The 24,172-nt window shown below is 39.9% G+C and overlaps 1 long non-coding RNA gene across 2 annotated transcripts in view; it reads left to right on the top strand.

Moving 5' to 3' along the window:
• LOC132010776 (uncharacterized) overlaps positions 1-24,172 on the top strand; it is a 155,797-nt gene that overhangs the window by 96,830 nt on the left and 34,795 nt on the right. Inside the window, exon 7 of one of the 2 annotated variants that reach the window (XR_009402285.1) lies at positions 10,614-10,851. The exons of the other annotated variant lie outside the window; for it this stretch is intronic. This is a non-coding gene — a long non-coding RNA (uncharacterized LOC132010776). Of the gene's footprint in view, positions 1-10,613; positions 10,852-24,172 lie in introns of those variants that run through there. 2 annotated transcript variants of the gene reach the window in all.

The raw sequence follows: 24,172 nt of genomic DNA, 5'->3' as shown, positions 1-24,172 counted from the left end.
CAGGTCTGCACTGATATTTCTCTGTTCATCTCTAGCAACTATTATCTTACTCTTTTCAAATTCTCCAAAGAAGAATCTGATTAGCTCAACTCAGTTTTGCTAGCAGGCTTTTTAAGGATAAGTCACAGGTCAGGGACAGGCTGCCCTCAAGCCCAAGTCCACCTCCATTCATGTCAGCTGAGGTGTAGAGCAGTGAGAGAAGCATGTGGCACAGAATAGCCCTGTTTAGAGCAGAGAGGCTGTAGCTCTTGCTGGACTTGTCTGCCATTGACTCTAACCCCGGTGATGTCTCAGGCTGTTCCACATTCATAGACTCCCTTAGCCCACAAGAATAAACGACAGCCTCCTTAGTCAAGCATTCAAGGTTTCACACACTTAACTGTGTCCACCTTGCCAGTCATGCCTCCCACTCTCACTCCGTTTGCCAGCCTGACTTTGCCCTAAAACCCTCCATACAAATTCTGCCTGTAGGCCTTTGCTCATGTTGTGCCTACCTTGCCTCTCCACCCCCCAGCCCCCCCACCATCCTTCAAGGGGCAGCTGAAGCGACTCTTTATACCAATGACAGCTAAGATTTGTTTGGCATCAGCCATGAACTAGGTATTCTCCTACATACTTTAAATATATAATCTCATTTAATTCTTTCTCTGTAGTTTCCAAAGTAGGTATTATTACTCTCGTTCTAAAGGCAAGCAGAAGAAGCATTGGAGAAGTTAAATTACTGACCCAAATTCACCCAGGGAATAATGTCAAAGTTGGGATTCTGAACCCAGGGCTGTCTGATTTCAAAATCTATACTTCTTCTGAAACCGTGCTTGATTGTAAAGAATTTCCCGATGACTTGAACCCATGGTTTTCTTGCCCACCTTTGCATAGTACCTGATGTCTATTCTGAATGACTGATTTGAAACTTAACAGATGATTGCTTATATTACTGATTGGCTTTTGGGGTGTGAAACTCCCCCCACAATTGAACTCTAAGCTAATGGTCTTCAGTGGGTAGCCCTGTCTCTAGGAGGAATTTTGGAAATGTATGCCTGTGCAGATTGAGCATCACATTGATCGAGAGGATCACTGTTACTTACTGTGCAGGGGCAATGCATAGGACAGTTTCAGGCAGTGAAGAATTAATCCCATAGCCCACAAGACTCTTCCGTGCTCCATGAGACATCCAAAGTTAAAAACTTGTTCATTATTATCCATAAGGTTCAAACCTAACTCTGCTTTAAATATAGACGTCAAGTAATCTCTGTACAATTTTAACATGTGGAGAATTTTCCAGGAGTGCAGTGACCATTGTTTAAGAGGAGAAAAAAGGAATGATTGTACTTTGTTTTGCTTGGTCTTTGGCCAAGAATTTTTCACCATTTCAGAAAATTACAGGTACTGATGACAGCACTGCCTGTGGTATTTGAGTCTCCAACATAGTATAGTCATTACATTAGAGTCAGCTTTTATGCTGATGATTTTATGGTTTATGATTTTATGACGATGATTCTATATGTAGACCAAAACGTCTGACCTCTCTTAAACCAGTAGAGTAACCTACCTCTCGTATTCACATATCAAAATACACGTTGTTTTATTATAAATTATTTTCTTTTTATTTTTCCTTTATATATGGATAGGGCATATGTTAGTTTTTGTTTTTTTTTTTAAATTATATATGTAAGTAGATTATATCATGTACAATAATGTCTCTATTTCAAAATAAAGGGGATGTTAACATTATAGCGTTGGGAGAGAAGAGGACCAAGAAGCAGGGCTGTGACCCTGGGAGGACAAGGACCAAGCTTCATGCTGGTTTGACTTCCCAGAAATCCTGGTAGTACTTCGCCTCAGGGAGATTTGCACTAATCCTAAAGGGGGAACAAAGAGAATCAGGCGCCATCCCGTTTATTCTTTATCAGAGAAAGAATACTAATGGGCTCAGTGGGGCAGCCTCCGCACTAGCCCCCAGCCCTACTGATTTTTAAAGATCCACACACCAGTCAGCATGTAGATGAAATCACTTCTGGTTTTATCAAGGAAGTACTTGGCATTTAGAAATTGAGATCTCAGAGATGGATGTCCTTGAGGTTTGCATAGTGTGTATCAGTGACGTTCCAGGGAAACGTGGGGGCAAAGGGAGGGTAAAGCATTCACTTTGTTTATTTCATCCAATGAAACAGAAGGTGAGCAAGGACTACAGAATAAAAAGAACAGTAATAAGAGTCTCATATGATTTCCTTCCCGAGTATTCTCATGCCTGTTGCCTTAGTGACCTTAAAACACAAGTATAACAACATGTATCCACCTAGGACATTTTAAAGAGTTGGGTTATAAGTATTAAGGAAGAAATATTGTCTCCTTTACTGAGAAGCCACTTGAGAGGTCTCTGAATGGTAGGTGGGGGAGTGTCCTTCAGAAGCCAGCGACTGGCTTAAAAGGGCTCCTGAGTCTGATAAATGCGAGGAATACCATAAGAAAAACAGAGTAATATCATAATAAAGTCGACTTTTCTACTGAGCTCTGTCTCCTACTGGACATCTTACTAAATGTTTTACATACATGATCTATTTTAACCTCTGGGAGAAAAGAGCCTGTGAGATAGGTTATTATTAGCTGCATTTTATAGTTGAGAAAACCGTGGCTCAGAAAGGCATGTGACCTGCGGCTCCACAGGTTAGTAAGAGGTAGAGCTTGGATTCCAATCCAGCTTCGTGCAGCTCCAAAGCTCCTGCATGTTCTTCTTTGCCATTCTGAAGACAAAGACACCCCCAGAGTCTCAATGCCCTACAGGGGTTGCCCTTCTTTATCAAAACCAGAAGAGACAGGGCTCAGACAACAAACAGAGGCTTTTTCCTTCCAGAGCAGGGGAAATAGTCTCCTCCAAGCCAAATAAATAAACTCATTAGAAGAACAGGAAGAAGGCCTGAGCCACTGGGAGTTGGCCTTCACCTGCAGGAGAAAGCACAGATTCGTCCTGGGGACGAACGGCCCTGTTTTTCTCTCTTGTTTTGGAAAGAGGCTTGGCTGTCAGGCTTTGATTCAGAGCAGGAGTGCATTCAGAAGCATCCTCCGGCGAGGCTGGGAAGCTGCTCACATCCCCGGAAAATTCAGTGGGAGAAAAAGTTTATGGAAGCGAGTAGGAGTTTATTCAACAGTGTCTGAGCCCTTTCAGAACCATGAGTGAGTGTCTATAAAGGGGCAGTCAAGCATAGGCTGGGAATTATCCCTGTTGGGTGCCTACCTGTGACAGGCCCTCATGAGCTGCTGAGAGGCTCATTCAGTGCTCAGGGGACAATGGCCAGTGGGGACAAACAATTCGGAGGAGTCTATCATTCTGGTGGTGTTATCTTTAGCACTGAATAAAACCGGAGTTCCCCCTTTCTGCCTTCTAGTCAGCACTATTTTTAGGAGCCAGTGGTACTTTTCAACTCTCTTTCAGGATTTTTCAACAGGTTCACAAGGGCACGAAGTGCAGTATATAAAAAGAGGATAATGACTTGACTTGAGTGCAGGAAAAGGCCCAATGAACAGAGCAGCCAAGCTTGCCGGGACGAGAATAGATGAAAGTTTGGAGAAGAGTCAAGAAGAAATGGCATTGTCTGCGCGGTGAGACTCCCCGTTTTCCATACAGTACTGCTGAGATGCCGAAGTAGACTTTCTCAAGTTCAAAGTTTAGAGAAGAAAGAGTCAACTTTGAGCAGTTCTGAGTGAGAAGCTAAAATAACGTGGGGCGGCCTTCTCTGTTCACGGTGGTCGAGGGTGCGCCTTTCCTACCTGATCCTGACGCGGTCGCTCTCTTCAAGGGGCCGGCTTCATGGTGGCCTGACCTGCGCCATCGCACAGGATCCTGAGCTTGCGACGGCCCTGCACTAGGTTGAATGCCCTCCTCTAGCCATCCTGAAATTCTTAATATTTGAACAAGGGACCCCACATTTTTATCGTGCCCTGGGCCCAGCAAATCATGCAGGTGGTCCTGGGTTAGAGACACAAAGAACTGTCACACTGCACAGTCCCAGACACAAGGCCATGCTGTGTCAGAGTTATATGGGGAGTTAGAAGTATTTATACTTTGTGAATACCCGACTGGTAGAGCTGGTCCTTTTTGTTGTTGTTGTTGTTGTTGTTGTTGTTTGTTTGTTTGTTTTGTTGGTTAGTTGGTTGGTTTTTTGGGTTGTTGTTTTAAATTTTATGTGTTGTTCCTGTTATAGGGGAAAAGATTGGTGCTGGATTTTCTTTATTTAATGCATGCTGTTTTAAAATTCCCCAAGGAGGTAGTGGCCTTTGTCCAAACCTGTGTCTGCATTCTTTGGGTAATTCTATACCCCATATTCCACATGGGATTTCGCATTCAAGGTGCCCTCATGGGATTCCATGGTCAGAGGCTCCGGAGGAAATGAGGTTCTTACTGAAGTCTAGGGAGGGTTGGTTTCAGCCAGGGGAGACTTTTCCTTGGTCTGCCAGGTGTGGAGGAGGACAAAAGAAAAGTCTGCCTTCCTCTCTCTCAGAGAACAAAGATCATAATACCTGCTGTTTCATAAGCCCAGTCACAGCACCGTAGTTGGTGACAGCCAGAAATAAGACGACATTCACAGAAAGCAAAAGAGAAACACACATTAACACTGTCGGGCAGTGTCTCCCTGGGCTGGGATCCAAAGCCCCCCACTTTAAACCCAGAGTGGGGCCAAGGGCACACCCTGGATGATGCCCTGTTCAAAATTCAAATGACGGATTAATGACATTTTACCTAACTGACTTTGGATCTGGGGCATGGGGGGAGAACAAAGAGACATATCATGCCAAACTATGTGATATGTCATCTAATCTTTAAAATCTTTCTAATTTTAAGAGGAAATTATTTAGAATTTTTTTTTTTTTTTGACAGAAATCACAAGTAGGCAGAGAGAGGGAGAAGCAGGCTCCCTACTGAGCAGAGAGCCCGATGCAGGGCTGGATCCCAGGACCCTGAGATCATGACCTGAGCTGAAGGCAGAGGCTTGACACTTTGAGCCACCCAGGCACCCCAAGAGGAAATTATTATAAATAGTACAATAATGACAAGAAAGAGGGAACATTATAGATGTGGCTTCCAATCTTGATTTCTGCATTTCTGACCAGGATGATAGGCAAATTCCTAACCTCACTGATCCTGGGTTGCCTTACCTCAAAAAGATAGAGGTGAGAAGGCCTATCCTATACTCCAAGGTTTTCGTGAGTCTCAGATGTGGCTAATGTGTGCCATAAGCCACTCAAAAGTGGCTCATGTTGTCATAAATGGTTACAGGCACTCCTCAGCAATCCAGACTCTCTTGTTTGGACCCAGAATCCTTCCCACCTCTGCCTCCTCCTGCCTTCTCTTCCTACTTAAACTTCTCAGTCTAACTGTGCTCCGGGAGTGTGTCTGCCTCACATCTGGAATATCGAGCCTGCCAGGTAGGCTGGAACCTCTGTCTCGGAAGGGTTCTGGAGGCCCCACTCCCAACCCCAACACCCAGTCATCTTTGTGGGGTTCTCATCCCAATGACCATCGTTCCCTTGTCACCAGAGTGTTACCTCACAGATGGAGGACCTAGTCTGTGGGAAAGAAGAGACCATGACTTATCGGAACATATGGTTTCTTAATTCAAGTTAAAATGTCTGAACCCTGTTGCATCTGGTGCCATTTTAGTTTGTTAAAAATGCCACACAAGGCTGTGACTAAAGGGGAAGAAATGGAGAAAAATACAGTTATTACACACTCAAGAGCCGGGTTTTGCGGCTCATTACCCAGTGGCCTCCGTGACTAATTAGGTTTTGTCACTGTTGCTGGGTCATTATGCCTTAATTTTTTTGCATAGTTATTCAGCCGTCACTTGAGGAAAAATGCAGTAGAGAAATACCCTTCTCTGTCTCTCCTGCTCTGAATCACTCAGGCTAAAAACTCTCCGGCAGAGAGTACCCGAAACTGATGAAATGATCATTTTGCCACAAAGGGACAAAGGAGTGTTCGTGGATTAAAGAAGCGCTTCTTTATCTGATGGCGTAGACCTCATTGAGGAGTGGAGGGCGCAATTCAGTGGGGAAGATCATTAACTTTGAAGTCAGTCATCCAAAGATAATGTTTGTCCCTTTGCTTCCTTTGTTGCCCAACTGGCCTTAGCAACCTCTATTTTTTAACTCATCCTTGAAAAACTGGGGGAAAATGCGTAATAAAATAAAGGCCTTAGGTTTTCTGCAGGCCGGAGGCCTAGGTTAATTTTCGCTGGCAGCAGAGGAAATTGAAGACACCATGGTATTAGCACAGTGGGGCTTGTGTTGGGTCTGGGATAGTAAAAGGACCCATGGTGAGAGGGGAGACATTGGTGTCAATCATGGGGTGCGACGCCACAATGGCCAGTAATTGGCGTGGGTCCACCTTCTACGTCTGTCCCGCTGAGCCTGCAGCCCCCGGCCCACTCTTGAGCCCCATCGCTAACAAGTAAACAATTTATCAGGGTTAGGTCTCCTGCGGGCTGCCCCATCACAGGCTCCATTCAGTCCCGGTACCCCCCCAACCCCCGTGCCAGGCCCGCCACACACACAAAAATTTACGTACACCGTGCAATTTGGGGCAGACGCACCATGTAACAACAAATTTACAACAGGCCTACCATGAAAATGGCTGTGTCAATATAGCTTCAAACTGGGGTGGCAGGGCAGCTGTGTCGGCAGAACTGGTGGCCCCCAGAGGACGTCAGAGGAAGAGGGTCACAGGCATCGGATCATATCAGAGCTAATGATGACCCCTGCATTTTTGACACAATAACTCACACAGATGTTCACTAGAATCAATCAATGTCTTATAAAGAGCCTAGCCATTTTAATGTCATTCTCTGGGTTTGTTTATTCTGAGCTTCGTCCTTTGAATGGGTTGGGGCTCTTTAGGAACCAGAGTGTGGGGCTTGGGGCCTGCGATAGGGTTTTGACAGAGTTGGCTGTCGTCTAGAAAATAGGGAACTAGACTGTTTGGAAACCCAGCCACGTTTCCTTTACCAGATGTGTGACCTTGTTCAGGTTACCAGTTCCTTGCCTGATGGGTATGTTTTGCAGATTGAATAAGCTCTTTTCTTTCTTTCTTTCTTTTTAGCTCTTATGTCAAGTATAACACATAATTCTAAATAAAAAGAGAAGTAGCATTTATTGAGCATCTCCTATGTGCCACACTTTATGTCATTTAACCCCACAACTTCTGGGAAGGAAATGTTGTCGTCTGCCTTTTCCAGATAATGTGAGAGAGGCTTCCAAATGGAAAGTGAATAGTAAGTACCAGAAATACATTTAGAACCAAGTCTGTGTGCCCAGAGTTGATGCTGTTTCCTGTTCTTTTGCTGGGAAGCAGATGCTCTTAGGGAATTTTACATATACAGTCTCATATTCAGATTGATAAAACAAAATTCTGCCTACTGGAGAATATTTCTTTGATGGATTGGGATGGGGAGGGAATCCTATTAGACAGGCAGAGTTTGCCATTACCAGGCTTTTTTCTCTGTTTATCGATTTCAAATGTTTTACCATTGACTTTGACTGTGAGGTTTATTCACCCCCAATCCAAGACACCCTCAATTGCTATACACACTATTATTTTATATACCACCAAGAAAGGAAAACTCCTGCCATTTAGAATTTCCAGGTGCTACTGGTTATAGGACTTATCCCTAGTTGAGTGATATTAAAGTATAGAAAAAATTGTGCATTTGGGAATCGAATATGTGTATTTGGATCTCAACATCACAGGGCTGGTGAATTTTTCCATGTTATTTTTGGAAAAATCCTTGGCTTAATTTGCTGTTTCCTTTCTCTTTCTCAAAGGTCTGGACAAATCAGTACTTAATGTCTAGGGCACAGAAGCCAGTGCAGAAACAGTAAAAGAATAAATGAGTAAATGAAGTGTCTGATGTCTCAACCTTCAACTCCTGAATGAGAGCAGAAGCTGCATTTCAGGGAGGAGTATTTTCTGTCGCGTCCAGGGGTCCAGGTCCTGTTTTATTCTTGGGTCTAGAGATGAAGGAGGTCCAGGCCAGAGCACCTTCCTCTTCGTGTTCACAGTTACGAGTCTGGCTGATCCTGGTTCCCTGCGCTGCAGTCTTTGTGTGGCCTGGCCTGCTGTACTCAGGACAGAGGAAGGGAGAGGGACAATCTCACCAGCCATTGTCCTTCTTAGCAGCTGAGACAAAGGAACGATTTTATGCTAATCGGCGTACATGAAATGAGCATTTTTTTTTTTTTTTACAAATTTTACTTCTTTCACTTGGAAACCCGATAAATGAGCGGAGCCTGTAGAGCCACATTCTTCAGCAGAGGCACGCAGCTAGGGGGCACTGCATGCAGGCAGTGGGGGACTTGGCAGAACCTGCCTGGCCTTTAGTTGGGTCTTCACCTTGGGGCTCTCTGCATTTGTGGGCAGGGCTGCAGCAGTGTGGGCTGTCTTCGTGGAAATGAAACTGATATACTCACCTTTTTTGAGGAGAGAGTGATCCATATTGGGGGTACAGGAGAGTTGTCTCCCAAATCAGAGGCAAAAGAAAATAGGAAAGAGCCCACATTAACCAGACCTACACAAGGCAACTATACAGGGAAGACTTCCGTCCTAAGACAAGTCCTTTGAAAAAGCAAAAATGCTTACATGTACTCTGGTGGGCGCTTTCTGTCCTTCACAGTAGATCCCCTAGCCTTCCAGGTTCCTGCTGAGCAGGCTCTGAGCTCCCCCAGATTTCACCCTTGACCCTTGCCCACGCTGCTCCCCTACCATTGTGGTCGCCTTTGTTCATTGCCTTACCTACATCGTTTCTCACGATCCCGTGCATTTGCTTCATGTTCTGAGTCAACTGTCACCCCTCTCTCTCCAGTTTTTCCTGATTTCCTCTTATCAGAAGGGCTATCATCATTTCTTCCTGTTTAAAGGTAAACAGAGGCATATTAAAAATTTTAAGAGTTGGGACACCTGGGTGGCTCAGTGGGTTAAAGCCTCTGCCTTCGGCTCAGGTCATGATCTCAGGGTCCTGGGATCCAGCCCCGCATCGGGCTCTCTGCTCAGTGGGGAGCCTGCTTCCTCTCTCTCTCTTTGCCTGCCTCTCTGCCTACTTGTGATCTCTCTCTCTCTGTCAAATAAATAAATAAAATCTTTTTAAAAATTTCTTTAAGAGTTTATCTGAGAAAGAAGTGATTCCATCCAGTTGGCTACACCGAACCGGAGGTGGTTAGGAGTCCTCCACCAACAGGAGCTGGGTGAGGACTTTTAGAAATGAGGTGCAAGCAAAGCAAGGAAATTGTTTGATTGGCTCTAGCTCAAAGCCTACTTGATTCTTTCCAGTTGGTTGTCCTTAGGTTTTGATGCTATAACCTTGAAGTATTTATAGACTTAGATCTTGGTTTGCTTATGTAGGCTGCCATGGCATTAGAGCCCACCACAGTCTAATGGCCTCCTGGTTTCATTAAACCTCTTTCAACCCCAGGACCACTACCTTAGTCTCATTGTGTCCGTGTGATTGTCATCTGTGTCATTTCATAGATACAGTTAAGGACTGCCCAATGCTTGCAGGTTGCCGTGGCCTGCAAAGGACTGTGTCTGGGAGAAAGACCCTCTATCAGGCAAGATAGGACACTAAGAGAGACACATATATGGACACTTACAAGCACCATTCACCAGGCTGAACACAGAGCAATTTTTATAACTTTCTTAAATGAAAAAAAAAAAAAAAAACCACCTTCAATGTTGAAAAATAGAGACAATCAAAAAGTTTTAAACAATTGCTGATCAGACTTTCAAGTGCATTATTAAATTTTCTGCAGCTGTTTAGTGGGGCCAACTTGAAGAGTCTTCTACTGCCCAAAGCTGGCACAATTTGTGTATCAATGATATTAATAACAGCATTGGGTTGAACACATTAAATATATTTAAATTCCTAATTCAAAGTGCTAATCAAAAGATTCCAAAACAGAACTTCATGTGTAATCTTTGGGAAGATCCTACAACACCAACTCATTATTCTAAATAAATAAATAAAGGGAGAGAATAAAACATTGATCCTGCCTTCCTTATATGATCGGATCAGCGTAGTAATATCGGGGAAGACTGACCCCTGGTGACACATTATATATTTTTTCATTTCCTCATTCACTCCTTCAGCAAACACATATTGAGCCCATCTCCCTGCCAAGCCCTGTGCTAAATGCTAGGAATATAATGAATCTAAAGATCAGAGTATATCCTGTTAATAGGCAATGTTATGGGCAGAGTAGGCACTAAGTGATCACAGGGCTGCATCAGGGAGGGTCTGATGGATTGGGTACCTGTCTTCTACCCTTCCTCAAAGGCAAGCTTCTCAGGGTATTTGGCTCTCTTCTGTTTTGCTCCTATGACTGGGGCATCAGGGGTGCCCAATAATAGTTTGGTAAATCAGCCTGGGCTTTTAGCTGTAAGCCACAGAAAATATCTCTGGAAAACTTAATCCAAAGAGGAACATGCTTTAAAGAACAAGGTAGATCACCAAATTAATGGGCAACTTGGGGGACCAGATTCAGAAAGAGATTGAAGCAGCAAGAAATAGCGCTAAAATCGTGATATGGCAGTAGTCTCATGGGGATCTTGGATGTCAATGTTGTTGCAGGCGTGTGTACCCCCTGGGTGTGTGAGACCCTATGGAAGCACTGGTCGTGTGAGCAGAGGGCATATCTGACTCATCATTTTCTGCTGTGGAAAGTAGAGCTGGGGCTCATGCTGAGACCATGGAGGCGGTTTCCCCAAAACACAGGGAGGTTGGTGCTGACTAACCAAAAACAATGGCAAATGTCTGCTACAATTGTTTGAAATGACTTATTGATTAAAGAAATGCCTTCTTCCTATCAATAAATTTCTGCACTGGGGGAGAAACCCAAGGAGGCTAAATGGGTAATATGCTTTCTTGTGTTCACCTACCTCACTTCAGGGGTACCTTTGCATCCTGAACTCCACCTCTGCTTCCCTTCTCTCCTAAGCCCTCCAGTTGGAAACAGAAGGACCAGGGGCACCATAGTCTGTAGGACTTTTAGCCAGAATGGCAGCTCAGCCAGCTGACTTTCGCAGAGGGGGGAATCACTCAACTCACAGAAAACTAAGGGTTGAGCCTTCTAGTAGAGGCTAGCATCTCATCCGCGCAGAACCTCTTCTTTCCTGGAGTGTTTCCCTCCAGAAGAAAGCATGTCTTGGATGAAGTGAAAGAATTGGGATCTTTGAAATTATAACAGTAATAATCAGTGGGTCACATGTAGCGAGCACTTACTATGTGATGATCACTGATGTAATTTTGCATAATCATCTTTTATTTATTTTTCATGATCATCTGTTTTATTCTTCATGATAATGCTATGAGGTAGACACAGTTATTATCTGCATTTTGTAGATGGGGAAATGAAAATGCAGAGTGAAGTAACTGTCTAGGTCCTTAACAGAAATCCTCACCCAGAGCTCATGTACAATCAAAGAAGCACAGAGCCAGAAGCCTCACCGAGGAAACCACAACTGTGGTCCAGTGACAGATTTGCAAAGCTGCACTTGAACCCATGTCTGGCTCACACTAATGCCTGTTGTCATGAATAACTCAGATTCATTTTGGTAGATAGTTGTAGTTAGTGGTGGGTAAGTTAGTTTCTCTCCCAAATCATGTTATAAGATTATAATGTAGGTAAGTCTTAGGCTAAATTCTGGACACATATAGATATTTACTAACAGTTCTGTGTGGTTTCTATACTCTGACCTGAGAGCCTGATTAGTCGCCAGCTCTCTGTTCTGTCAGATGTTCCAACAGTCATGCATATGGAAGATTCACCCGCAGCAGACACAGCAGCATTTCTGGGCAGTGTTCTCTGCCTTCTAGTTGGCATCACACAATCAAAAACCCTCCTAAAGCGATGGCTGAATGCAGGACCAATTAGGGGTCAAGCCATGGGTACATTCCTTCGGGGTTCAGAAAATAGTTTCAGTAGGTTCTTATACCATGTTCACAAAAGCATGGGATGGAACCCTAACCCTAACCTGTTTTAGCCCATCCCTGAAACTTGGTTGCCTCTCACTTTACCAAAGAGAGTTGATTTCCTGACATTTATAATACTGTTTAACAGGATGTTTGCTCCACTGCTAGTGTTCCCCTGTTTGACTTCCCTATGCTAGTTAGTGTGAATTATCGATCAATAATGACTTGGCCTTTTCTGGAGTATATCTTTTCTGAGATAGCATTAGCTCACCACTCGTGGGTAGTGCTCTGTTGATAACCTGTGAGCTGATCACCCCTGGAGTTACAGCTGAAGCTATCTGGCCCCTCCATACTATCACACAGATTAGATGGAGGCATTTTAAGGAGCGGCAGACATTGGAAACCCCATTCTGCTGACCACCAAACTGAGCTGTTGACAGGGGAAGTCCCATAATCATTGAAGCAGAGAGGCAAGGGTCTTTCTTTAGTAGTTATGTCCTAGCCTCATTTTACCTGTGACCCTCAGTTCCTTCATCTAAAATAGGAGTAATTATACCAGCCAAACCTAACACCATACAGGATTGTTGTTGAGTTCAAGCAATATGTAAATTGCCAGACTTCCAGCATGTCTCTGTCTACTGACTTGTCCAGAGGTTCTTGGAATTACTTATTTAAGTTAATTAGAGATTGAGTCTGTACAAACCCTGAAAGGAAAAGAATGGGGTTTAATCTCCAATTTAGATTCTCTGTGATACCTAAATGGGTGAAAAATGAAATTAAACAGGATATCCATTTTACCAAGACAGGACTTAGTATTCATATATTTTGAAACATTGCAAAGTGTTCCTGACTTGTTTTCAGATTTCATCTGAACACTGAAAAGGCCTGGTCTGAGCTTTGGTTTGGACATTAAGCCCTACTAATTAACATTTGCCTAATCCCCCCTGTGGTTCCAGGGTTGTGTTCTCTAAAAAAGTGAAAAAGAGCTAATTATTAGGGCTTTGATATGAGAGTCCAGACATCCAGCATTTCCCCCCATTTCGGTGTCTTTGGTGGTGCAGAGACAAAGCACTTGGGAGATTAACTCAATGTTTCAATACCATGTTCCATTCTTTGTTGTGCAAAAGGGAAGATTTTAACTCTTTTTCCTAGAACGGAAACCTCTTTCCTCTTTGCAGGCATATGCACAACCGAGACTGTCTCTTGCATTTCCTTGATCAGATTTCCTTTGGATGGTTTCCCTTTCACAATAAAAAAAAAAAAAAAATAGAGCAAAGTCTTGTTGAAATTAATATTTCACTCTTATGTCATTTGCTCCCTGCTCTGTGGACCTGTTTCTTCATCTGTCAACACAGACAAGATGATTTTCCACCTAACTGACCCATGGATATTGTGATAACAAATTAAGTACTTGAAGGGAGCCAGCTTTAGAAAAGAAAATCTAAAGTCATTAAGCTCTTATCTACAGTGTATCTGTGAAATTTTCATTCATGCATTTGTATCTTGATGTATTTATTTAATTAATTCAGTAGACATGTATCGAATGCTTTCTGTCTGCTGGGTAGAAAAGTGAATAAAATACAGTCCTCGTCTTTAGTGAGAGTCCAGTATGCTGGATACAGATGGTTCTGTTGCTTCTCCCTTTTCTAAAATTGCTTTTATCACCCCCTTCCCCCCCAGCCCAAATCTTCAGTGTCCTCTCAAAAGCAACGCAAACCCACGCTGTTTCGGCTGGACTTGGGGTTGAAGTAACAAAGGTTGCCTAAGCTGTGGTTACAGTTACTTACGAGGGGAGAAAAGGCAGCAAGCATTGGTGATTCCACATTCATTCCCCTAGGAGAAAAGTTCTTTATTAGCAACCCAAAGAGTAAAGCATTTAAGTTCTTTCAGTGCTTCCAGTTTTGATGAAACAAAAATGGTATAAATTCATACAAATATTTTTCAGTTTAACTCAAATTTTTCAAGTGCCTACTAGCCCTCAGGTGACCACAATTGCCTTGCTGCTGTTTCCTCCAACAAAGGCAGTGGACAGTAGTTGTTGGATAGGATATATATAATTCATGCCAAAATTCTGTATCTCTTGTCTACACAATACTAATCATGTGTGGCTTTTGAAGGTATCACACATATTTGACTTCATATTAGCAACCTATCTGGATTATTTATTCATGTTTTCATTCTTTGGCCCAGGTAAACAAAATAAAGCAAAACAATACAACACAACAACAACAAGGAAAGGAATCTTTGTGATTCTAAAATCGCACATGTGCCGTGGAAGCCATTCTGTCCCTAGAATGCTGCTACAGATTTGACATTGATGGTACATTCATTGTTGCCTTACTTCAAGTGTTGCTAAGCTGCCTGTGTTCCCTACACTACTGATCTCTAAAATCTTTCTATTATGAAAATTAGTTAGTTGTATTTCTGTTCATTTATCAAATGCAAAAGAAGAACTACTCTCTTGTGCACTTGGCATTTGTAAAGGAACTGTTTGGAGTAGTCGTTGATACTACACAGTCTGGGGCATAACTGGCTAGTTTCTTCTCCTGGCAGCCATGGCTGTATGGGAGAGCGTGAAGTTCGTGTTCCTTATCATCTGGTATCTGCAGGACCGAGGGAAATAATTTCTCTACAGGATCTCAGCCCCTTTATCTAAAAGTGGTGGCAATGTATGCAACTTCCAGGGTTTTCATAAGGATAAGTGAGACGGTGTATGCTATTGTGATGTTTAAGGAGTGAAACAAATATTAATTGCACTTGTCACCTTACTTCTAATTAATGAGCATTCATTCAGCTCTCGGGTGCGAGTTACTACATTACATTGCCTCAGGTCCTCGTGGCAAATTGATGTTATTATACCAGAATTAAAGCTGTGTCCTTGTTTTTTTTTTCCTGCTACCTCTTACTGCCTTTCTGCAAATGCCTAGACCGCCTAGATTCCATTAGCTTGCCTGAAACTCTTTCCATGATTAAGAATTGTAGTCCCTCTTGCAATCTCATCCAAGGAACATCTGCTCCGAGAAGCCAGTCAATATTGTGGAGAAGTTCAAAGAATGAAGACCATTAGTAGTGTCAGCTTTACAACCAGGAGGTAATGGCATTAAAGGGAATGGTCATAATACCCAACAATAGTGACCTCATTAACCAGTGATTTATCATGATGAAAAGACCTGTTTAACCTTTGGTCTCCACAAGCTTTCTCCTTTTAACAAAAAGGTCTATTATTTCAAGTTGTCAGGAGATAATTTGTGAGTTGTTAAAGGACAGATTCAATTACACTTAAGACAGTTATTTGGAAACTGTACTCTCTGCAAGGTGCCTACACAACCATTTTTGTTTTCTTGCGTCATTTTTCTGGGAACAAAAACCATGGGCATTTGTTGAGTTTTGCTACTAGAAACTACTGCAGTTGTACCTTCTTAGGACCCTGCTGTAGATACCTGATTACAAATTGGGCTTTCTTTGCAACTAGTGCAAGGGGGGTTTTAGATGGGCTCATTGACATATAAGGTGACATGTCAAACTCCTCGGTCAATTTCATGTAACATTTATGGACAGCCTATTCTGAGATCAACCAAGTTGGGCTTTTGTGGTAGGAGATACAGCAATGGATAGGCTGGGCTCTGCCTTCCAGAAGGTCAAAGACTTCTGTGGAGAAGTTCTCTCAGCCGGCATTTTGTAGCCCCATCCTAATGGTTCCTGAGGTGATTGTGTCCCTGTAGGGCTCTTGCTGCTCCGAACTGGCTGTGGCAGAGGGGGGCGGCTTCTCTCTCCCTAAGGAAACTGACCAGAACACTGCCGAGAGAGGAAGAAAAGAGAAAAGGTTCCTGTTTGGGGTTGTGCAGACTGCTTGGAAGGATTAACTCTGCTGGGTGAATTTCGTCCCTGTGTCAAACGGAGGAATGAGAAAACTATAACATCTGTGCCACTCCAGATCTGGGCCTCTTTAGAGCAGAAACTGTCAGTTGTGACAAATTGAGCCCAATTGTACAGAGGCTTTTGTGAGGTAGACAAATGTCCATCAGGGTCTCAAATGACCACCAAACTCCGTTCACTTGTGCTTTCTCTCTAATTTACACCCCGGGTCCCTGAGGTGAGAGACCCTGCTATTTGATCGCCTGACCACAGTAAATAACACCAACTGGAGAACTTTTAAATGACGATATTTAGAGAAAGTCCAACTTTCAGGGTGTGATGGCAAGCATTTCAGCTGCTTGTTCACATTGTTTAGCTACTGATGCAGGAGGTATAAGAGATATTGGAAATAGGATCATCTTTGATGAAGCTTGTATTCCATGGTAAACCTGAAGCTCAGAGTTTGGATATAGGTTAAAATTTTAAAATTTTTGACGCTATACTTAAGAAAACATGTTGCTTGTCTTTCAAGTTGCCAAGATATCTTGTATACTATTTTGAATTTTTTTCTTAAAGCCTAATTTCAAATTTTTACCTAGGATTTTCTTGGGGAATAGAATTCCCCACTACATGGTTTTAGTTACTTATTAAGTTTTTTATTTTTGTTTAAAAAAAATTATCTCCCCCCCCCCCGAAACCTAATAAGTCATCCTTGATTTCATCAGGAGGGAAATAATAAACAATATCCAATTTTGATGTAATAAATATTCATACCTGATTATATATCATTATGATTACATTAAAAGAATACATTGAGGCTCTTGAAAGTTTTTGAAAACTAAGTAATTAAACAAAATAGTAGTGCAAATAAAGGAAAGACCTAATAGAACCCATTCTTAAACTGCCATTATTAATTTAATCATTCTACTTTTGAGTGCTGTATATCTTCCACAGAAGTTCTGAGATAGCTTAAATAAAGTTGCAAGACAGTTTTTTTGTTTTTAATCATATAAAGGGAAGATTAAGTAATTATAAACTGGAGACATAATCTTTGGCTTAAACCAAAGGGAAATACGATAAATTACATAAATCCCATTTTATAATATACAAAAATGGAGAGCTAACAGGAAAGTCAGAACTTTTCATAAAAAATTCCAGAAAGAAGGTGGTTGTTTTTTTTTTTAATTGGTGGTTGGGCTTAAACAATTAGTTTCAAAATGAAAATCATTTAGATCATGATCTCTTAAGGAACTGGGCTTTACATTTCAACAGAGAAAAAGATTGGAAAGGGGGATCTCTGTATACACCTTATCTTCCAATACTTGAACATATCGACAAACCAGAGGAAATTAATACTTGTCTATTATCTCAACTGAAAAACCTCTAAGTATATAAGTAAATGCAGAACAATTTTAAACAGAAGCCCAAGGCAATAGGAGAATGGAAGTTTATAAAAATCAAGCTAATTTTCTAAATACCTATGGAAGAAAACCCAACTGAATGTTTCTTGATAATTATTGATCTTACTGGCTTTGAAATCACTGTTTTGAAAACCAATTCTTATCATAAGATAAGCTATACATTCCTGGAGGACACAGATTTTAGTTCATCTTCCCTGTTATAGACTTATTCATGAGTTGGGACCTGATAAAGAAGAGGTATCTGTAACCGTTGGCTGGATTGAAGGGAAGTGGCCAGGATTGGTGAAAAGGATTAGGGTAAGGAGGTTTCTCTGTGCATTGACGCTGGCAAAACCCCAGAGCACTGTTTGTTTGTTTTAAATAAATAAATTTATTTATTTGGTGGAGATTGGTAGAATCTCAGGGTTTTTAAACTGGAAGGATCTTCATGTTAAAGTTTTGATGTGTCCAATCATTCCCTCCATCGTCAAATGCCAATTTCAGAAAGAGTTGAAAATTAATCATAGATTGTCAGTAGAGCTGCATTGGAAAATAATCTTGAACTTGAGACCCAGTGGAATTTCTAAAATTGTTACCTGCTAGTAAAGAGGAGATTGGCTCTGCAGGATGGAAAGTGATCCAAACCAGTTACAAGGGAAACAACACACAGAGACAAGGAAGGGGGGCAAAGCTTTACATTCCCTGCCTCCAGAATGGTGCTTCTAGAACTATCTGTACTGAAGAACCAGTTTTTCTTTTTTTTATTCCCAATCTATTACTGACCTCTAAATGTATCAAATGCAGTAGCAAAGAAGTACGAGGCAAATGAAATGAAGAAAGCAAAGACATATAAAACACAAATTGAGGTATTTATTAGGTATAAAATTGTTTCCATTAATGTAATTAAACTACAAAAGTAGAAGAATTATAAAACTGTATATATAGTTCACCAAAAGGGTGCCTATGGGCAATTAGTATATAAAATTACTAGTACACTCATGACTTTTTGCCACTCCTAAATCATAATAAAATAAAAATGATAAGTAAAAGAACAATTCCCCACATTTAATGCCTATGTGCATACTTTGAGTATACATTGTGTATATGAATAGTTTTTATAAGTCAAATTTATTGAAGTATAATTTACAGACAGCAGAATTCACACTTTTTTTAGGTACACAGTCTGATAAGAATAAAGGTATACAATTATGGGACCAATCAAGGTATAGAATATTTCATCATCCCAGAAAGTTCCCTTGCAATTAAACCCCTCTCACCACTTCCTCCTTGACAACCACTGATATTTCCTTTCCAAAATGACATATAAATAAAACCGTGTATTATGTAGCCACGTATGTCTAGCTTCTTTCCTTTAACATATTGCTTTTGTGATTCAGCTGTGTTGTTGTTTGTATCCATTATTTATTTCTTCCACTGCTGAGCAGTGTTCTATTGTATGGTACATAGTACAATTTATTTATGCATGCGCAAGTGGAGGAACCACTGAGTTGTCTCTAGTTTTGGTTAATTATGGATAAAATTGCTATAAATATTTGCATGAAAGACACATGTTTCCATATCTCTTGAGTAAGTACCTGGGGTTGCTGCGTGTTATGCACATTGTGTATATAGCCTTCTAAGAAACTGTCAAAGTTTTCCAAAGTAGCTTCCCATTTTGCATTCCTACCAGTGATATATGAGAGTTCATTGCTTACTAGAACTCTGTATTGTCATTTAAAAAAATCTTCAGTCATTCTAATGGGTATGAAATGGTATCTCATTGTGGTTTTAATTTGTATTTCTTTAACTATTGAAAGTGAGCATCTTGACATGTGTTTGTCTCCCCATCTCTTACTTGGTGAAGCATCATTTTTTTTTAATTTGAATATTTATTCATCACGTGTAAGGAATATTGTATTACATACTCAAGATGAATAAGTCTGAAAGATATCATGGTCTGCTAGAGATAGGCATTTAAATAAATAATTGGAATATGATATGATAAAAATATGGCCCAAACTTGACATTTAGAATCACATATGTATGAAGATGGTTAGATTTACTCTGCAACATAAGGACAACATATAAACAAAATAAGCAATGGATCATTTTTAAATGGAGTTTTTCACTTTAGACAATTTAGATAATATAGGATACAAAAGAGAAAAGTCATTATTAACATTTTGACTTGTATGTTCCACTCTTTGTATTTTTTCTTAATTTACCAAATGAGATCATACTGCATCTACTTTTCTCCTTAAGCAGCTTTCTATGGAATTAAATATTTTCCTACAATGTCATGTCAATAGTTGCAAAGGATGCAATCTTGTGTTCAGTCAGACATTTTTTAAACCAATCTGTTTCAGCTGTTTCTAAGTTTTAATACTTATGAACAATGTTCTATTGAATATTCTTGCAGATTGCACTCTTGAACAATGTTTTCTTTCTTTTTTTTTTTTTTAAGAATTTATTTATTTATTTATTTGACAGAGAGAGATCACAAGTAGGCAGAGAGGCAGGCAGAGAGAGACAAGGAAGCAGGCTCCCCACTGAGCAGAGAGCCCCATGCGGGGCTGGATCCCAAGACTCTGAGATCATGACCTGAGCTGAAGGCAGGGGCTTAACCCACTGAGCCACTCAGGTGCCCCTAATGTTTTCTTTAATATAAATTTTTTTTGCAGGGACATCTCTGAGTCAAAAGATACAAATACTTCTGAATTTTTAGAAGGTATTACCAGATTTCCTGATAAAGTGGTATAAATTCATATCTATCATCAGCATAACAAAGATGAACACTGCAGGTAATATTTAAAAAAAAATAAAATAAAATTAAATTAAAACAAATTCCGATTTTCTCTTAAGATTTTTTAAAAAGATTTATTTATTTACTTGAGAGAGAGGGAGAGAAAATCTCAAGCAGACTCCATGCTGATTGCAGAGCCTGTCGTGGGGCTCCACCTCATGGCTCTGAGATCATGACCTGAGCCGAAACCATGAGTTGGACACTTAATCAACTAAGCCACCCAGGTGCCCCCAAATTCCAATTTTAAGTTGGATTTATTTGATTACTAGGAAGTTGGATATTTTTTCTGATGTGCATTTCCTATTTCTGTGAATTATATTATGGATTTCTCCTTATGTCCATGGCCTGTATCTCTAGTTAAATGTTCATCTCATTTATTTGTAAGAAGTCTCTTTTTCTTTTGATGATCTCCTGTAATGCAAATGTGTTTTCTGTTGTCATTTGCTTCTTTTCATTAAGTTTTAACTTTGTTCTAACTTGTCGACCTTTCCTTATAGATCTATATCAGAACTCAACCTTGTCAAGTCCTCTTCCACTCTATAATTAGCTGGATATTTATCTTTTACATTTAAATAAATGGAGCATTTGGAATTTATTTGGATATGTCACAAAGAATAAGGATTTAACATTTTTTCCCCAAATGACGAGCCAGTTGTCCCACCTCTACTTATTGATAATGGACCTTAGATCTTTTTCTCAATATTTTCAATCACTTATCAAGTTCATTATATACAAAGGTATGTTTCTGAACTTATCATTGTGTTCCAAAAAATTTCCTGTCTTTTCTGAAAATGAAAAATAAAACAGTGCCACAGTTTTAATTACTGTTATTTTATAATATGTTCTAATATTTAATATCTAGGACAACTACCTCTGTGTCCTTTACACTGTTTATAATACTTCTAAAAAATGTTCTAGACTATTCTCAGACCTTAATGTTCTGGATATGCTTAAAATTATACTTGAGTTTTAAAATATACAATTGGAACATTTATTGAAATTTCATTAAATTATAGATTAATCTGAGAAGAATTTGCATCTTTAATATAATCAGCCTTATATTGAAGGACACACCATGTCTCACCATTTACTCAAGTTTTCATTTATGTTCTTCAGTAAAGTTTTGTAGTTGTTTTGTTTATTGTATTTTAATTCCAGTATAGTGAACACACAGTGTTATATTAGTCTCAGGTAAAGAATTTAGTAATTTATCACTTACGTACAACATCTGGGGCTCATGACAAGTGCCCTCCTTAATATCCATTACATATTTAACCCATCCCTGCACTCTCCTCCCCTCTGGTAACCATCAGTTTGTTCTCTACAGTTAAGAGTTTATTTCTTGGTTTGTCTCTCTTTGTTCTTTCGTTGTTTCTTAAATTACACATATGAGTGAAAGTGTGTGGTATTTGTCTTTTTCTGATTTATTTCACTTAATATTGCACTCACTAGCTCCATCCATGTCATTGCAAATGGCAGGAGTTCATTCTTTTTTATAATTGAGTAATATTCCTGTGTGTGTGTGTGTGTGTGTGTGTGTGTATCACATCTTCTTTACCCATTTGTCTATCGATGGACACTTGGGCTGCTTCCATAATTTGGCTATTGTAATTAAAGCTGTTATAAACACAGAGGGGCATATATTTCTTTGAATTAGCGTTTTTGTGTTTTGGGGGTAAATACCCAGTAGCATGATTACTGGCTTATAAGAGAGTTCTATTTTTTGAACTTTTTGAGGAACCTCCATGCTGTTTTCCACAGTGACTACACCAGTTGGCATTCCCACCAACAGTGCCAGAGGGTTCCTTTTTCTCCACATCCTCAGCAACTCTTGTTTCTTGTGTTGTTGAATTTAGTCATTCTGACAGGTTTGAGGTGCTATCTCATTGTTCTTTTTTTTTTCTTTTATTTTTCTTTGAGGTGCTATCTCATTGTAGTTTTGATTTGAATTTCCCTGATGAGCTGTTAAGCCACTTTTCAATTGTCTCTTGGCCATCTGCATATCTTTGGGAAAATGTCTGTTCATTTCTTCTTCCCATTTTTTAATTGGATTCTTTGTTTCTGGATGTTGATTTATATAAATTCTTTATATATTTTGTATACTAACCCTTTATTGGATATGTCATTTGCAGATATCTTCTCCCATTCAGCTGGTTGCCTTTTAATTTTGTTTGTTGTTTTCTTCTCTGTGCAGAAGCTTTTTATTTTGAAATTAGTTTATTTTTAGGGGGGCGCCTGGGTTGCTCAGTGGGTTAAACCTCTGCCTTCGGCTTGGGTCATGATATCAGGGTTCTGGGATCTAGTCCTACATTCGGCACTCTGCTAGGCAGGGAGCCTGCTTTCTCCTCTCTCTCTCTCTCTCTCTCTCTGCCTGCCTCTCTGCCTACTTGTGATCTCTCCCTGTCAAATAAATAAAATCTTTAAAAAAAAGTTGTAACTGAAAACAGTTTATTTTTGCTTTTATTTCCCTTGCCTAAAGAGACATATCTAGAAAAATTTTGCTAGACATACCTATAAAGTTATAGTTATTTTAAATAGGTTTGGGTGCCTGGGTGGCTTATTCAGTTAAGCATCTGCCTTTGGCTCAGATGATGATCCCCGGGACCTAGGATCAAGACCTACATGCTTTTCCCCCTTCCCCTCCCACTGCTTGTGCTTTCTCTCTCTCTCCCTCTCAAATAAATAATAAATAAATAAATAAATAAATAGGTTCTGCAAGTTTTGCTTCATCCAAGGTATTATATCATTCTTCTTGTTATTACTACTGGCACCTATTTTTCCATGATATTTTCCAACTGGTTGCTACTTTTCTATAGCATTCTATTCATAAATTATTGTTCAGTAATAGACAAATAGTGTAATTAGTTCCAATAGTACTTTTTATATTGGTTAAAAAACTCATAAGATAAAATTTATAATTTTAACCATTTTAGTGTATAATACAGTGGTGTTAATTATATGCATATTATTGTGCAACAAGCTCTATCGACCTCTCACCTTGCAAAACTGAAACTCTATATCCACTGAATACCAACTCCCTTTTCCCTCTCCAAGCCCTTTATTTGTAATTTCTCTTTTAATTGTTCTGACTACTTTAGATGTTTCATATAAGTGGGAGAACACAGTTTTTATCTTTTCATAACTGCTTTATTTCACTTAGTGTAGTGTTGTCAAGGTTCATCTATACTGAAACATGTAACAGGATTTCCTTGTCTTTGTTTTCTTGGTTTTTCCATATGGCACATTATATAATCTATAAATAATTATAACTGTCTCTACTTTTCTGATTTTTCATTTCATTTCTTTTTCTCGCATTTTATTACTTAGAAGAATCTTGGCTGAGAATTACAGGTAATTCCTCATAAAGTTATGTTTTGGTAACATAGTAAGTTACATTATTACTTTTTTGTTTATTGAGGTCTTTAAAAATCAGGAATGGATGTTAATAGATTATTTTATGAAAAAAATAGATAATTTTATGTGAATCATTTTAGAAATTTTAAAATAAACCCTCTTTGGGTATATTACATCACTCTTTTAAAAATATGCCCCAATAAGGGTGCCTGTGTGGCTCAAGCAGTTAAATGTCTCACTTGATTTCAGCTGAGGTCATGATCTCAAGGTTGTGATACCGAGCCCTGTGTCAGGCTCCATGCTGGACATGGAGGCTGCTTAAGTTTCTCTCCCTCTCTCTTTGTCCTCCCCTATTTCCTCTCTGAAAAAAAAATTCTGTATATATGTGTGTGTGTGTGTGTGTGTGTGTGTATTTCCTTCAATGTCATTTTAATAGGATGCAATTGTACAATTGTGTGTACATTCAAACATTTTTAAAAATTCACCAACCACTCAAGATATAAAATAGTCCGATTATCCCTGAAATGTTACCTCATGCTAGCTCCTGGCAACTCTGACCCAGTTGCTTATAGTTTTGCCTTTTATTTATTAATTTTTTAAAAAGATTTTATTTATTTATTTGACAGAGAGTGTCTCTGACAGACAGTGTTAACTCTTGTCACCATGCTGTTCATTGGATCCCTAGAATTATTCCTTCTGTAACTGGAAATTTGTATTTTTTTTTTTAAGATTTTATTTATTTCACAGGGAGAGAGAGATCACAAGTAGGCAGAGAGTCAGGCAGAGAGAGACGGGGAAGCAGGCTC

The sequence above is a fragment of the Mustela nigripes genome, chromosome 1 (genome assembly GCF_022355385.1).
Source record: "Mustela nigripes isolate SB6536 chromosome 1, MUSNIG.SB6536, whole genome shotgun sequence".
Lineage (NCBI taxonomy): Eukaryota > Metazoa > Chordata > Mammalia > Carnivora > Mustelidae > Mustela > Mustela nigripes.
Note: the sequence above shows the minus strand (reverse complement) of the source record. Positions and strands in the feature narration are given on the sequence as shown.